Consider the following 19,998-nt stretch of genomic DNA (forward strand, 5'->3'; position numbering starts at 1 on the left):
TGTGGGCTGACGTGCGCTCAGATGAGGTCCCACTGACCTGAGCCGTGGGTGTGTTAAAAAATGTTTTAAGTGGATCCAATAAAATTGGGGTCACCTGCTACTCGGCGAGCAGCAACGCTCTCATTGTTTTTTGTTTTGTGAAGAATGAAGCAGGATTGATGATAATAAATATTACTCTTTGAAAGAAAAGTATTTATAATTATACTGCGGCGACTCGAAATCCATTGTCACATTATAATGCAAAGTCGTTCATGTATACAATGCGCTGGGATTAAAGGAGAACTACCGAAGCCATTGGGTGACGGTCGATGTGCCACACAATGAAGACTGGATAGACTATTTTTTTATCACTAATTGAATCCTTAGTATATATATATATATTTTTTTTTTCGAAAGAACCGAGATCACTGTGACAACACTTCCTTTAGAGTTAAAGGGATTGTCCACGATAGAAATAATATGATGATGTCACGGGTATCAGACAGTCATGTGGTCTCTGGCAATAGAAGGTCACAGTGTTTGGCTCCGCAAAATGCTTCCTGACTTTCTATTGTTCCTGCAGTCAGTATTCATTGGTATAGGTAGCTTTCCTGTTGGATTCTCATCTCTCCCCCTTTTGGACCCAGCAGGAGCTTAAAAACCCCTTTCTTCCCTGGACTGGTGCTGGTGATATCATTCAGTTTATTCTAGCTCTGGTTGCAAGCAGGTGGCTTGTACTCATCTGTGGTAGCATTGCTGAACTCCTGCCTGAGTCATCTGTGGATTATCTGTGGATAAGTAGTTCATGCATTTTCCATTTTCCTCCTGTGTGTCCCCTTTGTGTCTTCCTTAAGCGTTTAGTGGGGTTGACAAAGAGCTCATCCCATCCATTTCCTATTAAGGGCCCAACACTAGGGATACCTAGGGTCAGGTATCCGGCTTGGCGCATAGGTGCGGAACATATCTAGGGTGGTGAAGGACCAGGAATAGATCATCAGTATTCTCTTGGTGCTTAAATACTCCCTTCTTCCCTGGACTGGTGCTGGTGATATCATTCAGTTTATTCTAGCTCTAGTTGCAAGCAGGTGGCTTGTACTCATCTGTAGTATTGTTGCTGAACTCCTGCCTGAGTCATCTGTGGATAAGTAGTTCATGTTTTCCCCCTGTGTGTCCTCCTTGTGTCTTCCTTTAGCGTTTAGTGGGGTTGACCAAGAGCTCATCCTAATCGTTCCCTATTTAGGGCCCAGCATTAGGAATAACTAGGGTCAGGTATCTGGCTCGGCGCATAGGTGTGGAACCTATCTAGGTTGATGAGGGACCTCAGGGCCCAGCTCTAGGGATACCTAGGGTCAAGTATCCGGCTCGGCGCATAGGTGCGGAACTTATCTAGGGTGGTGAAGGACCAGCAATAGATCATCAGTATTCTCTTGGTGCTTAAATATTCCTTCCTTCCTTGAACTGGTGCTGGTGATATTATTTAGTTAATTCTAGCTCTGGTTGCAAGCAGGTGGCTTGCTCTCCTCTGTGGTATCGTTGGTAAACTCCTGCCTGAGTCATCTGTATAAAAGTAATTCATGCATCATCCCCCTGTGTGTCCTCCTTGTGTCTTAAAAGCTCATCCCAGCCTTTCCCTATTTAAGGCCCACCACTAGGGATACCTAGGGTCAGGTATCCGGCTGGGTGCATAGGTGCGAAACCTATCTAGGGTGGTGAGGGACCCCAGGGACCAGTAGTAGGTTTGGTTAGGGGTTACCATTATTACACATCACTAAATTTATGGACATATATGGTTTGATTTGTTTGCCTATGTGGATTGGATGGGTTGTTACCGACATCTGGTAAAAACCCATCATGTCAATAGCACCTTAAGAAATATATTTACTTATATATATTTACTTTGATAATTGGTGACAAGTACTCAATACTACAAGTATTCAATACTTATTTCACCCGTTGCTCCCTCCCATTATGTAGTACTGTCCCCAACCATGTTCTAATGTCCCCTATCCTGGGCTCCTTCCCTGTAAATATGTCCCCCATTCTGGAATATATGCCCTCCATCCTGCTAAGTATGCCCCCATCCTGGTATTCATGTCCCCCATCCTAGTATATATGTTCCCCATTCTAGCCCACATCCTGGTGTATGTATAACCACATCCTGGTAAAAATGTCCCCATCCTGGTATATATGTCACCATCCTGTTATATAAGTCCCCATCCTGGTATCTACTGTCCCCCTCCTGGTATTTACTGTCCCCCTCCTGGGGCCCTTCTGGTGTATACTGTTCACCTACTGGTATATACTGTCCCCTTCCTGATATCTACTGTCCCCCTCCTGGTATATATGTCCCCATCCTAGTAAATATGTCTACGTTCTGTCTAATGCAAAAAGTACAACATTGTACTCACTGTCCCTGGCTCCCACGTCATGCAGTGTCCTTCTGTGTAGCCAGCACACAGTGGCGACAACTTTCATCGGTGTTGGTGCTATTGCAACGCATGACGTCCTTGCCATGTGCTGCCCTCAGTCACTGAGATACAGATGAAAGCTGCCGACTTCTTGGCTGGAAGGGTGTATCGCAGTACAGGCACCTGACGGGTCTCTGCAACGTGATGCATTTCATCTGGATGTACAGTGTGACGCCCCTGGACTATTCAGGTCGTCACAGGGTACTGCACAAACTGCCCTCCCCGTGCAGTATTCAACCCCTCATGGTTCTGGGTCTCTATCCTACAGTACTGCCTCCACCAGCATTCACAAATCCTAGATACACCTTGCACCACACCTGTCAGGGACGCCAGTGGGCTGCTTAAGCAGGAATACGGCCGCTCACCTAGGGGTCAGACAGGGAGGTGGAAGGTGTCAAGTGAGTTGAGTGGTAGCTCTCGAGCTGTGAGGAGCTCTGAGGAAGCAGAGAGTTGGAGCTCCCAAGTAAACTAGGTCGCAGACGGTGGTCTGGACTTAGCGGAATCGGACCCCCGGTCGCAGGGGATTGAGGCTAGGTGCCTGGGATCCATCGAAAAGGACGGTCAGCAGCCTGGTCCTATCACCGGTCCGGGACCGAAGGCACGACGGGCTACACGGACCCTAGGTCGGGGAGAAGCTGCATGCAACCCGGCAATTAACCTGCAGAGAACGGGGCCTTTATGGACTGTTCCCACCAGCTGCAGAATCGGGGCACTAGCACAACGAGGGGGATAGGGCTTTCCTAGCAAGCAGCCCACTGAAATCCCAAGCGTGAGCCCTGAGAGCAGGCTCCTTCACTTAGCCACAGTGGGGAGCGGGGCCCGGATAGCTCCAAGCTACCGGGCCACAACGGACAATCTAAAACTTAGTGCTAGGAGGCAGGTCACGGACCACCAGCAGTGCTGCAGGGGACGGGACCCAGATGAGCTCCCCTCGAAAGGCAACGGCGTTCAGAGACTTGCTTTACCCTGTTGTCAGCGTCTGCTTCATTGCTGAGTGAGTACCCAACTGACCCCTGTACTGCGTCCCCACATCACCATCCAGAGTCCCGAGGCCTACCCCTACCCGTTGAGAGCAACATCACCTAGCTGCCCCACTCCATCACCCCGGGTACTCCTAACGGCAGCGGCGGTATTCCCAATTACCGCACACCATGGGTGGCGTCACGAACTATACCCAATCCCCTGTAAATACTCCCTTTCCATTTGAGTGTGGCCCCTAAGCCCCTGGGTCCAGAGACCCTCGAGCCACGAACGATCACCACCCCCGGATCAGAGCGGTTCGATCCGCTGCTGGGGCGGTACATACAGCATCGGACACACATCCAGCTGAAGCAGGGACTGGGGTCGGTCGCAGTTGTGTCCCCTGCGTCCGTGATCATTCCACCCCTGCCTCTAGATCCCCTCACAGGTCGTGACACTCTTGTGACAGTTGCAGAGGGTTGACCACTTTACTTTTTTTTTGCCAAGTGGTGACCCTGACCGGTCAAAAGGTGGTGACATCTGTTTCCGATAGGAAGGCTAGAGAACAAGTAATCTTTTGTCCGTCCGATAAGAAATCACGATTCAGTCTAAGAAAGTGACTTTTCCAAGATGCTAAGGAGCAACTTATAATGTTGAGTGGAGTCACCCTGCGAGGAAGCTTTCTGTTATGGTTTTGTGAAGTTCTACGTTAGGTAGGATGATTGTTCAGGCGAGGTGAACTTTTGTATCTCTGGTGGAGGAAGTCCGGAGTGTTTTTTCACCTGCCCCAAGAACAGCAGGTGTCGGTAACACATGCTACAATGATCATCTGATCAACAGACACGGAGAGAACTATTACTGATTAAGCCAGTCAGCTGGGTGTCCGGCCTCTGTCCTTGCCCAAGGTATCAACATCAGAGGCGAGCCGCCTTCCTTCATAGGGACTTAAAAGTACAGTAGCTATCTTAACCTCCCGGCTTATCACTCCCGGTGGCAATAACTGAACTATTCAAAGCAGCAAGGACAAGAGCAGAGGCAAAAACAGAGATAATGGACTGTAGACCTCGCTAGAGCGGAGTGGGGACATTTGGAGGAGACACCTATAGACGGGCTGAGTCGCAACATTAGTCATCTCCTTATCGCTCGTGGGCACCGCGGTGTGTTGTCTTATGCTATTAGTTTAATGGGGAAGTTGGTTATTAACTGGCAAAAACAAATGAGTCATATTTTCCTTAAAGTGCACACATTGCTGACACAAGGACGCAGCGATGGCTACTAAGAGATGGCAGAAAATGAAGGCAAAATGCGCCGGCAAATATTCCGTGTGCTATGTATAGCTTGTGACGTCGTTGACTCTGCCCAAGGTTAATTCTTGTAGATGAGTTAAGTTTATTGCCAACCGTTCAGCTTTGCTTATGCCCACGACATGATGTGCGCTGCTGCACAAAGCTCAGCCTGTCGCCTCTCCTGTGCCTTAAAGACGACCCCCACCAGGATTTTCCTACATAAACTAAAGCCAGTGCTATACTGGGGCTATCATGCTGATTCTATACGTACCTTTAGTTGTGAGATCGGATGTATAGTTTCTGAAATATAGGCAAGTAAAGTTTGTGGAGTACACTGTTATTTGATTGATAGGTGCAACAGAATATCTAATAGGTGGGTCGGGTTTTGCTAGTCATTACCGCCCCTCTCTGCGTGCCTGTCCTTTCTCCCCCTGTCTCTGTTATTACAGGGGGAGGGGGGAGGAAAGAGAAGGGGAGGAAGGACAGACAGGTGTGTTGGCCACATTTTTTTTAAATTGCTTTCAATGGTTAAAACGCAGCCTAAAACGCAAAAAGAGGGAAAAAAAAGAGGAAAAAAAAAAGAGGAAAAAAAGAGGGAAAAAAAAAAGAGGGAAAAAAAAAAGAGGGAAAAAAAGAGGGAAAAAAAGGAGGAAAAAAGAAGAGGAAAAAAAAAGAGGAAAAAAAAGAGGAAAAAAAAAGAGGAAAAAAAAAGAGGAAAAAAAAAGAAAGAGGAAAAAAAAAGAGGAAAAAAAAATCCTTAACGTGTGTACAGGACTTCAGGATTCTCATTGACTGCTGGCATCAGGATTTCCTTACAGATTTGTGAAAATCTGCAGGTAAAAATGCATGAAAAAGCGCAATAAAAACGCACCGTGTTTCACACAGCCTAACTGTCCTAACAAGTGGATGGGATTTCATTAACTATCTACCTGCTGTGCGTCTAAAGACACTTTTGTACTGTGCGGTTTTGGTGGGTATTTTTTCCTTATAACTTTCTATGTGGAGCTTGAAAAAAAAAAGTAAAGTTAAAAAAGGGCAGTTGCCACTGAACTGGTGCTTTTTTCCTCTTTAGAAGCTTGCATATGTATCCTAAAAAAATATGCATTTTATTTTTTAAGTGCAGAATCAAAGCTTTTCTGCTCTGTAAAAATCACTTTAAAAATGTGGCTTCACATCTGCACCGAAAACTGTCACGGGTGACAGACAGTCATGTGGTTTCTGGCAATAGAAGGTCACAGCAGCATTTGGCTGCACAAAATGCTCCCTGACTTTCTATTGTTCCTGCTGTCAGTATTCCTGGTGGATTTTCATCTCTCCCCCTTTTTGATCCAGCAGGAGCTCTCCTTCCACCCAGCTGCTGATCATCAGCATTCTCTTGGTGCTTAAATACTTCCTTCTTCCCTGGACTGGTGCTAGTGATAGTATTCAGTTCATTCTAGCTCTGGTTGCAAGCAGGAGGCTTGCTCTCATCTGTAGTATCAATGCTTAACTCCTTCCTTAGTCATCTGTGGATAAGTAGTTCACGGTTTTCCCACTGTGTGTCCCCCTTGTGCCTTCCTTTATCATTTAGTGGTGTTGACTAAGAGCTCATCCCACGCGTTCCCTATTTAGGGCCCAGCACTAGAGATACCTAGGGTCTGGTATCCAGCTCGGCGAATAGGTGCGAAACCTATCTAGGGTGGTGAGGGGCCCCAGGGACCAGCACTAGGGATACCTAGGGTTTAATATTCAGCTCGGTGCATAGGTGTGAAACCTATCTAGGGTGGTGAGGGATCTCAGGGCCCAGCACTAGGGATACCTAGGGTCAGGTATCCAGCTCGGCGCTTAGGTGCGAAACCTATATAGGGTAGTGAGGGACCCCAGGCCCCAGCACTAGAGATACCTAGGGTCAGGTATCTGGCTCGGTGTATAGGTGCGAAACCTATCTAGGGTGGTGAGGGACCCCAGGCCCCAGCACTAGGGACACCTAGGGTCAGGTATCTGGCTCGGCGCATAGGTGTGGAACCTATCTAGGGTGGTGAGGGACCCCAGGGCCCAGCACTAGGGATACCTAGGGTCAGGTATCCAGCTCGGCGCATAGGTGCAAAACCTATATAGGGTGGTGAGGGACCCCAGGGCCCAGTACTAGGGATACTTAGTGTCAGGTATCTGGCTCGGCGCATAGGTGCGGAACCTATCTAGGGTAGTGATGGACCAGCAATAGGTTTGGTCAGGGGTCACCATCTCCCCTTTCCCTTCTCTTTCACTGCTCTCTTGGTACTTCCCCGTACCTAGCAAGACAAAAATGCATCCTATCAGGAAGAAAAGGCATAAAAAATAAAATAACCAGAGTACTGTGGTCCACAGTCTGATAACTGTATGTTTTTTTCAATTCTGGCTAAAAATTCAGCAGCTCTCTCTGCCTCTCTCCCAGCAGAAAAGTCACAGCACAATCAGAAACAATACTCCTCAGCATCATCTATCATTACCAGATGGGACAACTTGGAACGGTTATGGGTCGTTCCTGCCTTCTCCTCTCGTGTCTACATCTAGTGTGGTCTATATTTACCCCAAAAGTTTTTCTTTTATTATTATTGATTAGATTTAACCTAATTGTCTGCGGCTGATATACAGAAGCAACAATATAATCGTCCCGGCAGAGAAAGGAGATCATGGGCCGTACGACGCAGTATATTATGGTGGACAGCTGCCGTTTCATGCCCTGTGTTAAATAATTTTCCTATGAGAAGCACAATCCTGCTGAGATTCAAGCAATGACTCCATAGATTCGCGGCTCTATTTATAGTCATTAGTGGAAACCATTTGGCACAACTTTCAAAATGATTCATGCAGGAAGTCATAAAAAAAGCAAACATGCTTAATTTTCAAGTCATTTCCCCTGTAAGACAATAGGAGTTTAGAGATTGATGCACAATAATAGCAGTTAACGCTAAACAAAATGGGGAGGGGCGCCAGGAACAACTTCCATGTTTTCTCCAAAGCTGCAGATCCCTCTCTGTACAGCTGTTTTTATGTATACAAAACTGTACAAGTAGGAAGAGATTGTATTTAACCCTGTGCGTGCATGGGATTCCCACATTAACAGAAATGGCATACAACTATGGAGCTGTGGTGTCATATGGGGGGGCAGGAGGGCAAATTATCCTCGGTGCCACTATCTGTGGAAAAGCAAAATTTGTCCCCCCCCTACAGTGAGCAGTTCACATTAATCAATATCATCTTCATTCAGTAGTAACCACTTTCATATTTTTACACTTTTAAGGATTGGTTTAGGGTTTGGGTTAGACTAAGAGGTAGGGTTAGAATTAGGAATAGGGCAAGGGAAGAAAATTGTTACATAAAAAAATATGTATTCCTTGATTTTTTTAAAATTTTAGAGGAAAAAATGTAAGAGCAAAATGTAGTTATTTCAGTATTTTCTTCAAATTACAATATCAGGGATAAGAGAGTCAATACTGGGCTGATGGGAGGGATTCAGTGAGTGCTATACTTGAGATAGGGGGTGCAAAAATCTTGCCTCGCCACGGGCGCTGGAAATCCTCACTATGCCACTATGGGGGGAGGATAGGGTGGGGGACACATCAGCATTTGACCGGGGCAAAAAAATTCCTAGGGGTGCAAAATTTCAAACAAAAAAAAAGTAGCAATGGTGTTGGTAGCACCAAAGAACCAGGGCAGCCATTCTGGATGGGTTTGTGCCACTTTGAACTGTATAAAGAAAAAGTCAACATGATGTGAATACAGTTGAATTTTGTAGTGGAGCAGGGAGTAGTGGGCTCCCTGCTCCACCATTTTTTTCCCTTGTAAGTTGCTGTACTCCTACAGGCTACAAGACATCAGTGACCTGGCACACTGATGGTACTTCATTGCATTGTAAGCCCACTGGGTATTCAGGGGATTTTATTTTTGTGGGAAAGCATGGAATAAAGGTGGCAGTTTGCTTTTTGAGGGATCACTTACAAGGCATCATTACTTTTTAAGTGGGTGTCACATGCGAGACAATCATGTGGTTTCCGGCCATAGAAGGTCACAGCGTCTGGCTTTGCAGGATGACTTTCCATTGTTCCTCCAGTCAGTATTCATTGGTATAGGTAACTTTCCTGCTGGATTCCTCTCTCCCTCTTGGACCCAGCAGGAGCTCACCTTCCACCCAGCTGCTGATCATCAGTATTCCCTTGGTGTTTAAATACTCCTTCCATCCTTTGGACTGGCACTGGTGATATTTTCAGTTCATTCAAGCTGAGGTTGCAAGCAGGTGGCTTGTTCTCCTCTGTGGTATCGTTGCTGAAAGCTTTGTTGAACTCCTACCTGAGTCATCTATAGGTAAGTAGTTCATGCTTTTCCTCCTGTGTGTCTTCCTTGTTTCTTCTATAGTGTTTAGTGGAGTTGACAAAGAGCTCATCCCATCAATTCCCTATTTAGGAGTCAGCACTAAGGATACCTAGGGTCAAGTATCCGGCTCGCTGTATAGGTGCGGAACCTATCAAGGGTGGTGAGTGACCCCAGGGACCAGCAGAAGGTTTGGTCAGGGGTCATCCTCTTCCCTTTCCCTAGACACAGGGGCCACCTTGCCTTACCTTTCGCCTCTTCCTTGGTACTACCCCATACCTAGCGTGACAGCGCTGTCACAGGTAAAATTAGGTATTGCAATTGCCAAAATACTCAATGGGCCAGCAGTAGGTTTGGTTCAGGGGTCACCATCTTCCCTTCCCTAGAAAAGGGTTTCCCTTCCCTTTCGCCGTGTGCTTCGTACTTTCCCATACCTAGCATGACAGTGAGTCTTATGGCAGTATTAATACTTTCTAAAAGTGAGAAATCCAGCATTATTTATTTTAGGGGGGCATTTGGGACATTATGACTTAGTTCGTGGGCTCAATACTAGCCTCTTCTCTTTAACCCATAGGATGCCACCGCTATAAACATATACTAAATATTGCCCATTGGAGCAAGGGGCTCAGTTCGAGTTGTTGCCATCAGACGAGGGGAAGAAGAATTGGCCCAAGAGTCTTGGAAAGGCAGTGACGGGGGGAACAATTACCATAGAACATGGAACTCTTGACGCATATTCCACCTAGGTGTTCCCTTTACAAAAGATATCAGTATTTGAAGGAGACATTTTTGCAATTGTTGGTCAGTGATTCCTTCTCAGTTTGGAAATCACCATCTGTTATAAGCTCTCAGATTTTAAAACAAAAAACAAAAAAAAAAACCCCATAAACCCTAGAATTAAAAAAAACAATGTAAAAAACACCCAATGGAAATTATCCAGTTAACATACCGTTGATGGTAGATGACCCCATTTCCAGTCTGGACGTGTTTCAAAACTTCAATTAATACAATCTGTAATAGAATATATAATTTATTTGTTTTTTTCTTACAAAGGGGCAAATAATTTAAAAATATAAATAGTAACAATAACACAAAAAGTTCTTAAAAAATACTACATCAGTAGGACGAAATTTTGCCTGTATTTGCCGATATCGGGCAACACTCTACTGTATATAGTCATCCTCCCAAATGTCCTCTGACAGATCATGTTTGGAGAGTAGAAGGGTCCAAAATGTCGGATTTCCAATGACCAATTGTTTTGTTCCTCAGGATTTGAGTCGCTGACAATGGAGTCTTTCTCATTGAGAACACGGAAGCACTTGGTCGAGCCAAGCTTTCGCGGGTATTGGAAGATTAGGAGAACTGTCAACTGTCACACGGTGTCTGGCTCAAAACTTGCAGTGTCTGTTCACACAGCAGAATCAGACACTCCACACGATGCTGCTTTTGAGTTGCACAGGCAAGCTCAGGCATCGACCAGTTGTGCTCTTGTCAGCAATCTTGTAGAGGAGCATCAATAACCAAAGGAGAACAGATACAAGGTTGTAGGCTTGTAAAAGTTAATTTCTGCTAGCCTGTGGATTACTGCTTATATCACATGTTGCAGGAGACCTATCATAGCAGCCTCCACCCTTTTTAAGATGGCAGAGCCTGTTCTCCCATGCCGATTATAGCTTTATGCGTTCCTGATCCTTGTGCTTTGTTATAAAGTTGGTAGTGAACTTCTTTGTACTGCTTGGTGTGTTGTGGAAATACTTTTGTTGTCTGATTATTTTCTCCCTTCATTTAGTTTCCTCCTGAACATGTATTGGCTATACCTCTGTGAGTGATTGCTGTGAGTTTGGAGTTTAATCCCACACAACTAAACAAAAGGGGAAAATCCCTCATGTTTTGGTCCTTTCCTGGGAGGAGGGAGGGGGACCATTAGAATAGGGTTGTTCAAGAGCAAGGGTTAGGAAGGCGGCCCAAACATCATCAAGGTCAGATGTATCTTTGAGATCAGAGTCAACAAGAGGTCCCCTAGCCTGAGGGCCAGTTTAGGCTCCCTTGTTCCTAGTGATCCTGTCATACCCATGACATCAACTACCTAAGTGTATGGGGGCTTAATAAACCATTCAACCAAGGGATATGCATATAGCAAAAATTGCTCAAAATGCTGATTTCGAACCACCACACTCCACATCCTTGTTGAGTAGGTCCGGACTCTTGTGCCACTTGGATGGCTTGTCCTCAAGGAGCAGTCTACATTTTTCCAGGTTAAAGAAAATCCATGGCCAAAATCTGATGTTGGAGCCGTTACACGGGATCCATGGGCTTATATGCCCCCAAATATGGCTAAGTATTGCCTGACTAGCTTCACACAAATTATGAGGAACGGCAGTGAGGCAAGTATGAGCTGGAGCAGTCTCATCTCCATGAGTCAATACATTTTTCATGCTACTAACATCCGCTTAGAATATGTGCCAAATTAATTCCTTCAGAATCAGTATTGTGGCGCCGGCATCCCTGCAGGGACGCCAACTTACCACCACAGCCTGGTTGCTACCTCCCCCACTGCCCTGCGGCTGTCCATGTGTGCTCCTGCTTCCTCCTTTCGGTGCCTGTGCACGCAGCTCTGGTCTCCCAGGACTGTGCTTCGGGCATGCACATGCGCATCGACCCTTCTCTTAAAGGGCTGGTGTGCTATCTCTAGAAAGTGCCTCTCAGCCTCTGGCTGAGAGGCACTATGTTTTTAAAGCACCCTCCCATTAGAGGAGGTGCCTGTACAACATCCTTCGTTAGTTTGGCTACCGGTCTGGTAGCTAGTTGTCAGGTCCAGAATTCCTGTCCTATTATCCCTGTGTCCGTCACAAGTACCTGTTGTGACGCTAAACTACTAAGAGGCCCAAGTGTGCAAGAAGGATCTCAGACACCTAGGTGTAGTGAGGTGCAAGACCGCTAGAGGCCACAAGTACCCCTAGTGGGAGAGGTCTGCAGAGTAGTCAATCAAACAGAGTCAGAAGCCAGAAGGTAACGTGAAAACAGAGGGAGCAAGAGAAGCTGAGGTCGCATGAGAGCCAGGGATCAGTAGCCAGGAAGGAGCATCAATAACCGAAGGGGAACAGATACAAGGTTGGGGTACGAGCCGAAGTCAGAGGCCAAGAGGACACGTCAGGGACCAGGGAGTGTACGGAGCCGGAGTCACAGAAAGCAGACAGTCAGAGAACCAGGGAGTTCAGTCAGAGCAGGGGAGGAAAGAGAACGGGGAACTAAGGTAGTAGGATAAGATCAGGACCACTCACGGGAATGAGAAACGTATACTACAAGGCAGGAACTATAACTGGCAGCGTTTCAGGTGAAAAGGCTCCAAGATAAGGCAGTGCTAACACCCGGAACGAGGCACTATTCATTAGGCTCCTCCCACTGTGCCTAGAACCAGAAAATACAACACTCACAAAACATATTGGCTCTGCATGAAAGTAGAGCCACCAGAAAGAATCAAGACACCTGTACCTGCCTTCCCATACCTATCTGCCTGCCTCAGCCATCCTGCCTGTACAACCTGCATCTGTGTCTATACCTGAGTCCGTCTCCTGTCCTGGGGGTCAGCTGCCACAGTCCCGGTCACTGCCCTGTGAGTGGCACCTGGTGTCTGCCTCGCGGTAGGTGCTTAGTTAAGTCCTGTGGGCCAGTGGGTCCACTAACCCTGCTCACTGCCCCTACACTGGCCGTGAGTGTTACAAGTATCTTTTTGGGTCTTTTTTCTTAAATTCTACCACTGATTTTAATTTTTTTTACATTTTCAAAACCAACTAACCAACCAAAAGACTATTTTTTTTATTTTTGATTTATTTTTCCATTTTGGTGAAATGTTCAAATACAAACTTTTATTTCGTAACGTTTTGGTTTATTCTACGTCATGAGGGACTCTTCTGGTCTTACCATATTCGGTTACATAGGACGGTTACCAACCCCTTTAAATAAGCCTGGTGAACACAAATAGACAATGTCGCTAAGGAAACTTTACAGCTTTATCATCATGTCAATGTTTATATCGGTTTCGTGGCAGGATTTCGAAGAAGAAGAAGAAGAAGAAGAAGAAGATATACCGACGGCACCCGTTGTGGCAAAATGTGGAAGGAAGTTTTAGAGTTGGCAATGTTCTATTTAAGGGATGGACAGAACAAAAGTTTCTTTTCTGATCGACATTTAAAGAGAAAACAGAATCTCAAAGAAAACTAAAAACTTTTTCAAAAACAAACTAAAACCCACGGTTAAATTTTTTTTTCAAATTTTAATTTTATTGTGTTTTGTCTTTTCAGAATTAATTACTCATTTCTGAATTATTCTAGTCTTTTATGGGGGTATATGTTTTTTTTTTAGGCTATTCTGCATCTGTGAAGCCCCTTGGGATACATACTTAAAGAAAATATACAGCTGTCTCTTAAAAATGATGCTAGTCCGTAACTAGTGATGGGCGGACTCACAGATAACCGGGTCGGGCGGGTCTAACCGGGTTAAAAAAAAATACCAGTTTCTGCCTGGAATTGATCCGGTATCTGGCTGGACGCCGGTCCCCATATAAGTCTATGGGCACCAGAATCCAGGGATTAAAAATAGTAGTAGAAGGGATAGGGGGATAGGAGCAAGCACTTCATACTTACCAAGTCTCCGGCGCGGCTGTAACTGCTTCCTGGCCACGTCCGGGCCACTCATTATTGCTAATCCATATGCACTGCTTTCCTCTGGTGTTTGTGATTGGTTGCAGTCCATGGGAACATCCCGCTGAGTGATGTCACCACTTATCGCTGTGACTCAGTCTCTACCTAAACCTCACATCGGGCGGTCATTTTCTACGGTGTGAATTCAAATGTAGCAGAGCTAGGATCATTGTGGGACCTCATGTGGATTACGTCAGACCTGCAGGGGTGGTTTGGGGTTAAAAAAATGGTGAAACTTTGCTTTCTTGTCTTTTATTTCAAATAAAGGATTTTTTCGGTGTTTGTGCTTATTTACTTTCACTTGCAGATTAGTAATGGGGAGGTCTCATAGACGACTACCTTTACTAATCTAGGGCTTAATGGCAGTTGTGAGCTGACAATAACCCCTTATTTCCCCAATTGCCACCACATCACGGCAATCAGGAAGGGCTGGTTAAAGTTCAGGGACTGTGGCATCTAATGGAATGCGATAATTCTAGGTGGCTGCAAGCTGCTATTTTTAGGTTTAGGGGGCCCAATATGCACAGGTCTCCCCAGCCTGAGAATATCAGCCCCCAGCTGTCTGGCTTTATCTTGGCTGGGTATCAAAATTGGGGAGGACCGCACGCTGTTTTTTTTTAATTATTTAAATTAAAAAAAAAAGGCACATGCGGTTCCGCCTATTTTGATACACAGCCAAGATAAGCGCACGGCTGGGGGCTGCAGCCTGTAGCCGTAGCCTTTATCTGTGCTAGATATAATAATATGGGGACCATATGCCAAATGTTTTATTTATTTATTTTATACCACGATTACCACAACTTTTACAGGTCTGGGTCGCCCATCACTATCCCTAACCAAATAGGAGGATGAGGCTGTATTGTATAATGGGGTCTGAAATTGTCCTCCTGCCTCATTACAATTTTAGACTCCTGCTCTGTCCCTACTCCATGCTTTACACTGCTGATTTCTTGCTCACTTTGGTTTCTGCACGTTTGCACACTAGGAATTCAGGGCATGCAAAGCTGATATCCATTGCTGCTAAGGCACAGTCAGTTAGATATGAAAATTATCACGTAATAGGTTTCTCAGGATATCCCATTTTTAAATACCCTGTTAGGCAATCTTAATTCAAGGATTGCCCTGTGGCGCCCTGGACAAGCCAGGTCGTCACAGAACGACACCAACTCACCCCACACCCCGGTTAGGCACACCAAAGCCAAACACAAATCTTTGATGCCTCCCTCCAGGGGCTGATGTCCACACCAGGGGGTGGGCCAGGCGGTTGGTCCCGCCCACCGAGGAGTTCACAGTCCTGGAGGCGGGAAAAGGAGTTAGATGATATCAGATTAGTTTGAGGAGTAAAGGGAAGTGGTAGCTGAGCAGTCAGACAGCGTCCGGGTGTGTGGCCCGGACGGAACAGCAAGGTTGGCAGACGGTGGTGACCGTCTGCAGGAGAGGCCGATTGGAGTGAGCCGTAAGGACCGTGGACGGTCGGTGGCCCAGCGGTACCGGACCGGTGAACAAAGAGAAGCCAGCACCATCCGGCAGGGCTTACGGACCCCGACCAGTCTAGGAGTCGCCGTGAAATTGGTCAAATCCGTTAGCGAAGGGAACCTCCGGGGTTTCCCAGCAGTCAAGACCCGATTGAAGGCAACAGCTCACACCGTAGAGGGAAACACAGTCACCGCCAAGGCTACAAGGCTACAAGGCTCCGGTGGGAACCCATTGGGACTGTACATACTACACAGGTGCAGGGAAAGGCAGTCACCATCAACCTGCCGGGAGGAGAACAACCGCAGTCGCCTGTGGGACCCGTCCATCCAGCCGTTTGTTTCATCAGAGACTCCGTGTGTGTTACTGGCTAAGTAAGTACCACCGTGCCGTGCGGCACAGCGCTGCCCTCGCGACCCTGCACCTCACCAGGCCCCGTAACCCGCCTGCCATACATCCCTACCCCTCACCGGGCCCTGGGACAACCAACCCCCCTACCCACGGAGGGGAGAACCAACATCCAAGCTGCTCCTTGTCATCGTTCCCAGGATCCCCGTCCAGAGCAGCGGTGGTGTCACCAATCTCATCACAACCGTGGGTGGCGTCACGGACAATATCCCTAAACCCAAACCTCCCCCCCTTTTCACTCACGGGCGAGGAACGCCGCTCGAGTCCCCGGGATCCGGCCCACCGCTCGAGCCACCACCGAGCAGCAGCAGCAGCAGTAGCCGGACCCGAGCAGTGGGTGAGCGCATCGTCCCCTCCTCCGCCCGCGACAGCCCACTGGGATTTATAAACTCAGAGCTGACCTCACTTTGAAGGACCTTGTTTGTCCATGCATTAAATGGACAGAAAATTGATTTTGATTGCATTTGTGTAATGTTACAATTCTCCATAAGTGACGTTTCAGAAAAACGTGAACCCTTAAAAGAGGATGTCCACCTGTGGAGTGAAAGGAACACATAGCATATGTGTTCATTTCACTATTGTCTTGGGAGTGCCCCACTATGGGAAGACCTCTGGCGAGTGCAAAAGGTCACAACGTCTTATTAGGCGCAGGTATATAACTTGTATTTGAGTTAATCAACTTTCTTTTAGTGCAGTAGGGGTTAAGGATTCTATATTATCTGGCTGTTCTTTGTAGCCTTAATCTCAGGTGGAGCTCTTTTGTGACCACTCTTCCAAGCTATAAAATGTCACATGTCTTACCATCTGATGCCAGTTATAGATTCTCATTCTATTGCTGGAAACTTTGGAAGGCGCTTGGCTCTGGAAGAAGCTGAGGAGTCGTGATTATTGCAGCTGTGGTGTTTAGCTGCTTTGGAGAAGCTTTGAGTGTTTTCCTTTTTGAGTCCCCTCTTTTTCAAACCCCTCTGTATTTTCCCTCTGTATGTCTCCCTTACCTCATGTTGTCTTATTACTGTGGAGAGACTAGTGTTCTTGCCGACCCTTTCAATAGCCAGGGCAAGCAAGGGTCTAGGCAGGTGGCGGTGATGAATGGGGAGGACCCATATATTGACGCTAGAGAGCACAAGGTACAGACTCAGGTGAGTTGCAGGAGATCTACCCCTACTTCCTGTAAGAAAAATATCCATTCTCACTACCTGTAGAGACAAAGACCCGATCACACTTCCTGTAGTGACAAAGAACTGCCAACACATCCTGTAGACACTAAGATTTGCCCTCACTTCCTGTAAGAAAAAAACTGGCTCCCACTTATTGTTGAGACAAAGAACAGCCACACTTCCTGTAAGGACAAAGACCTGTCCCCACTTCCTGTAAGACAAATATCCACCCTCACTTCGTGTAGAGAGAAAGATCCGATCACACTTCCTATAGAGACAAAGACATTGCCCCCACTTCCTGTAGAGACAAAGACCCACTCCCACTTCCTGTAAAGTCAAAGACCCACTCACATTTCCTGCAGAGACAAATATCCACCCCTACTTCCTGTAGAGAAACAAAGACTCGCCCTCACTTCCTGTAGATGGAAATACCCAACCCCACTACATGTAGACACAAAAATTCACCACCACTTCCAGTAAAAAAACAGCCCCCACTTACTGTAGAGACAAAGACACGCCCCCACTTCCTGTAGAGACAAAGACCAGCTCCCACTTCCTGTAGAGACAAAGATCCACCCCCACTTCCTGTAGAGACAAAGATCCACCCCCACTTCCTGTAGAGACAAAGATCCACCCCCACTTCCTGTAGAGAGATATAGACCCGATCCCTCTTCCTGTAGAGACAAAGACTTGACTCCACTTCATGTAAGAAAAAGACCGCCCCCACTTGTAGAGACAAAAATCCACCCCCACTTCCTGTAGAGACAAAGACCTGCCCCACTTCCTGTAGAGACAAAGATTCACCCCCACTTCCTGTAGAGTGACCTAGACCCGCCCCCACTTCCTGTAGAGACATATACCCACCCCCACTTCCTGTAAAGACATAGACCCACCCCAATTCCTGTAGAGACCTAGACCCACCCCCACTTCCTGTAAAGAGACAAACACCCGCTCCCACTTCCTGTAAAGACTATGATCCACCCTCACTTCCTATAATTCATCTCAGAGTCTCTGATGCCTGAGAAGGATTACTTTTGACAACCGGCAGAGGACAGCACGTTACAGAGATAGGTGTCAGGTTTCCCTATACAGATGATCACTGGGATGCTTAACAGCTGGACAATCCCTTTAACTTAATCACTATGTACAGTATATCTATGTAAGTTATGTGTACCACATTAATGAATTATTGACCTCACGTTTTTTTCTGTCTTCATTCTCCACAATAGAGAAGTAAAATGAATTTGAAAGTGAGATGTTGAGTTTCTTCTGGTAGTGGGACATGTTGTAACTCCACATTGCACATATTAATATCCATATGTAATGACTACACCCAGCTTTTATTTCCTAATACACGTACAATAACATGCTACATATTCCATGCCAACTATGTACACAAACAAAGAAATGGGCATAGCTAGTTAAAGAAAATCAGTCTACGGCACCAAAGTGGAGTCTCGAATGAAGTCTACACCCAAGCTGCATTTCTTGGATAAGGGCTGGTCTTCGAGACATAAACACTAAGAAACCTACAGAGTTGTCCACTTTCTAAAACATATTCCCTGTACCCCTCAGGATACAGCTGATTGCTCGGAGGGTGGTCCCCGCAAGGGGTTTACTTCATGACAAGCTTTTTGGAATTGGACCCTTCTAAGAAGTAGTGATTGTCCAAAGTGGAGAACCCTTTTAAGATCCTTAAGAGCTTCTTCAAACATGGTTCTCAAGAGTAAAATCTCTCTTTCTTCTAATAAGAATGGGTAGACATGTGACATATTTCCCACAATCACCTGTCAAGAGGTTAATTAAGTATTTAATGGAAAGGCTCTCCTCAACAGACATAGGGCTGAAAAGAAGGAAAAATGGAGAGACACCATCATACATTGCTACCATAAAAAGTTCTCAAGCAGAAAATCGCATCACCAACATGAGAAGGATATTTTTGAAAATACAGTTTGAAAGGTGATTCGATGAACCAAGATGGTCCCCATATATCAGGATCAGCCATATGAGCAATAAACAACAGACATTTAGAAACAAACCTGTCACATCCGGCTACTGAACTAGGAGGAAGTGGGTCCACTGGTCCAAGGTACCGTTCACCAATCTGGAGGAGAGGAGCTGGACAGCCACCAAGTCTTCACTACTACCACCGGAGGTGGAAGCAGTTACACAAGTGACCGCCAGGAGGCAGGCCTAGGGAATCCCAATACCTGGCGCCACGGAACAGAGACCAGGAGGCAGAGCGGTTCGGGACAGGCTGGTCCTGGAGATCACAGGAAGGAAGCTTGCAGGGTCTGAAGAGCGCAGGATGGTCACAGCGGGAACTCGGACACTACTAGGCGGAATGGAGACGGAGTCACAAATAGTACAATATGCAGATAACAGCATGAGGACCTCACAACTAGCACAGGCAGACTAGCTAATGGGACATGTTGAACAGGCACCTCCCAATTGGGAGGATGTTGTAAATAACCAGTACCTGCAAGGATCATTAGAGGAGTATTCGGGTCAGGTGGTGCTGGCCCTTAAAGAACAAGGGAGAGAGCGTGGCCATGCCCTAGTGTGCATGCATGGACCTCAGGAACTAGAAGTCAGACCAGGAAGTATGGAAGAGGATGTGGACGAAGCAGTCCATCAGCACTTCGGCGCAGGGGGCAGCGGGGGTGCCAACAGGAGTGCCGGGGAGACTTGGGAGCCGTGGGACTGGTAAGGAGGCACGGGGACTGGACTGGTGAGCGGAGGGAGCCTCCCAGATAGAGACCCAAGTGTGTGTGTGTCTTTACTTTTCGTCTTCATCACGGTATATCAATGCCAATACTTAATCCTACCTGAGTGAGACAGCTTCTCATAACACTATATGTGCCTATTATTGGGCATGACAAATGGGCATTGGTTACTCATAAGCCTAAGGCCACAAAATTGAATTACATGTCCTAGTATTTAGATTGGTTCTCTCCATCTGTTTCTTGTCCTACACATCTCACAGGACTTAAGAGGTTGTTATTATTGGATCTCAGAAAGAAAACCAGAAAATATCTCCAAAAACATTGATTGGTCAATGGACTTTGGATGAAATGAAACATTTTTGGGTCGTTAGATGAGTCCCACTGTACTTGTCACAATCTCTTTTGGTGGATAGCATGATCTTCTCAGCATCTAATATACTCTATTTTTCTAAGACATGATGAGTCAAAATTTTCCAGTTGTTCCATCCCAGAATAAGGCAGCATGAGCCTCT

The 19,998-nt window shown here is 46.4% G+C and overlaps 1 long non-coding RNA gene across 1 annotated transcript in view; it reads right to left on the minus strand.

Moving 5' to 3' along the window:
- Positions 1-19,998, minus strand: part of LOC142303118 (uncharacterized) — a 393,352-nt gene that overhangs the window by 113,321 nt on the left and 260,033 nt on the right. The window contains exon 3 of the long non-coding RNA XR_012752996.1: positions 9,972-10,033. This is a non-coding gene — a long non-coding RNA (uncharacterized LOC142303118). The remainder of the gene's footprint in view (positions 1-9,971; positions 10,034-19,998) is intronic.

This window comes from Anomaloglossus baeobatrachus, chromosome 4 (genome assembly GCF_048569485.1).
Source record: "Anomaloglossus baeobatrachus isolate aAnoBae1 chromosome 4, aAnoBae1.hap1, whole genome shotgun sequence".
NCBI lineage: Eukaryota > Metazoa > Chordata > Amphibia > Anura > Aromobatidae > Anomaloglossus > Anomaloglossus baeobatrachus.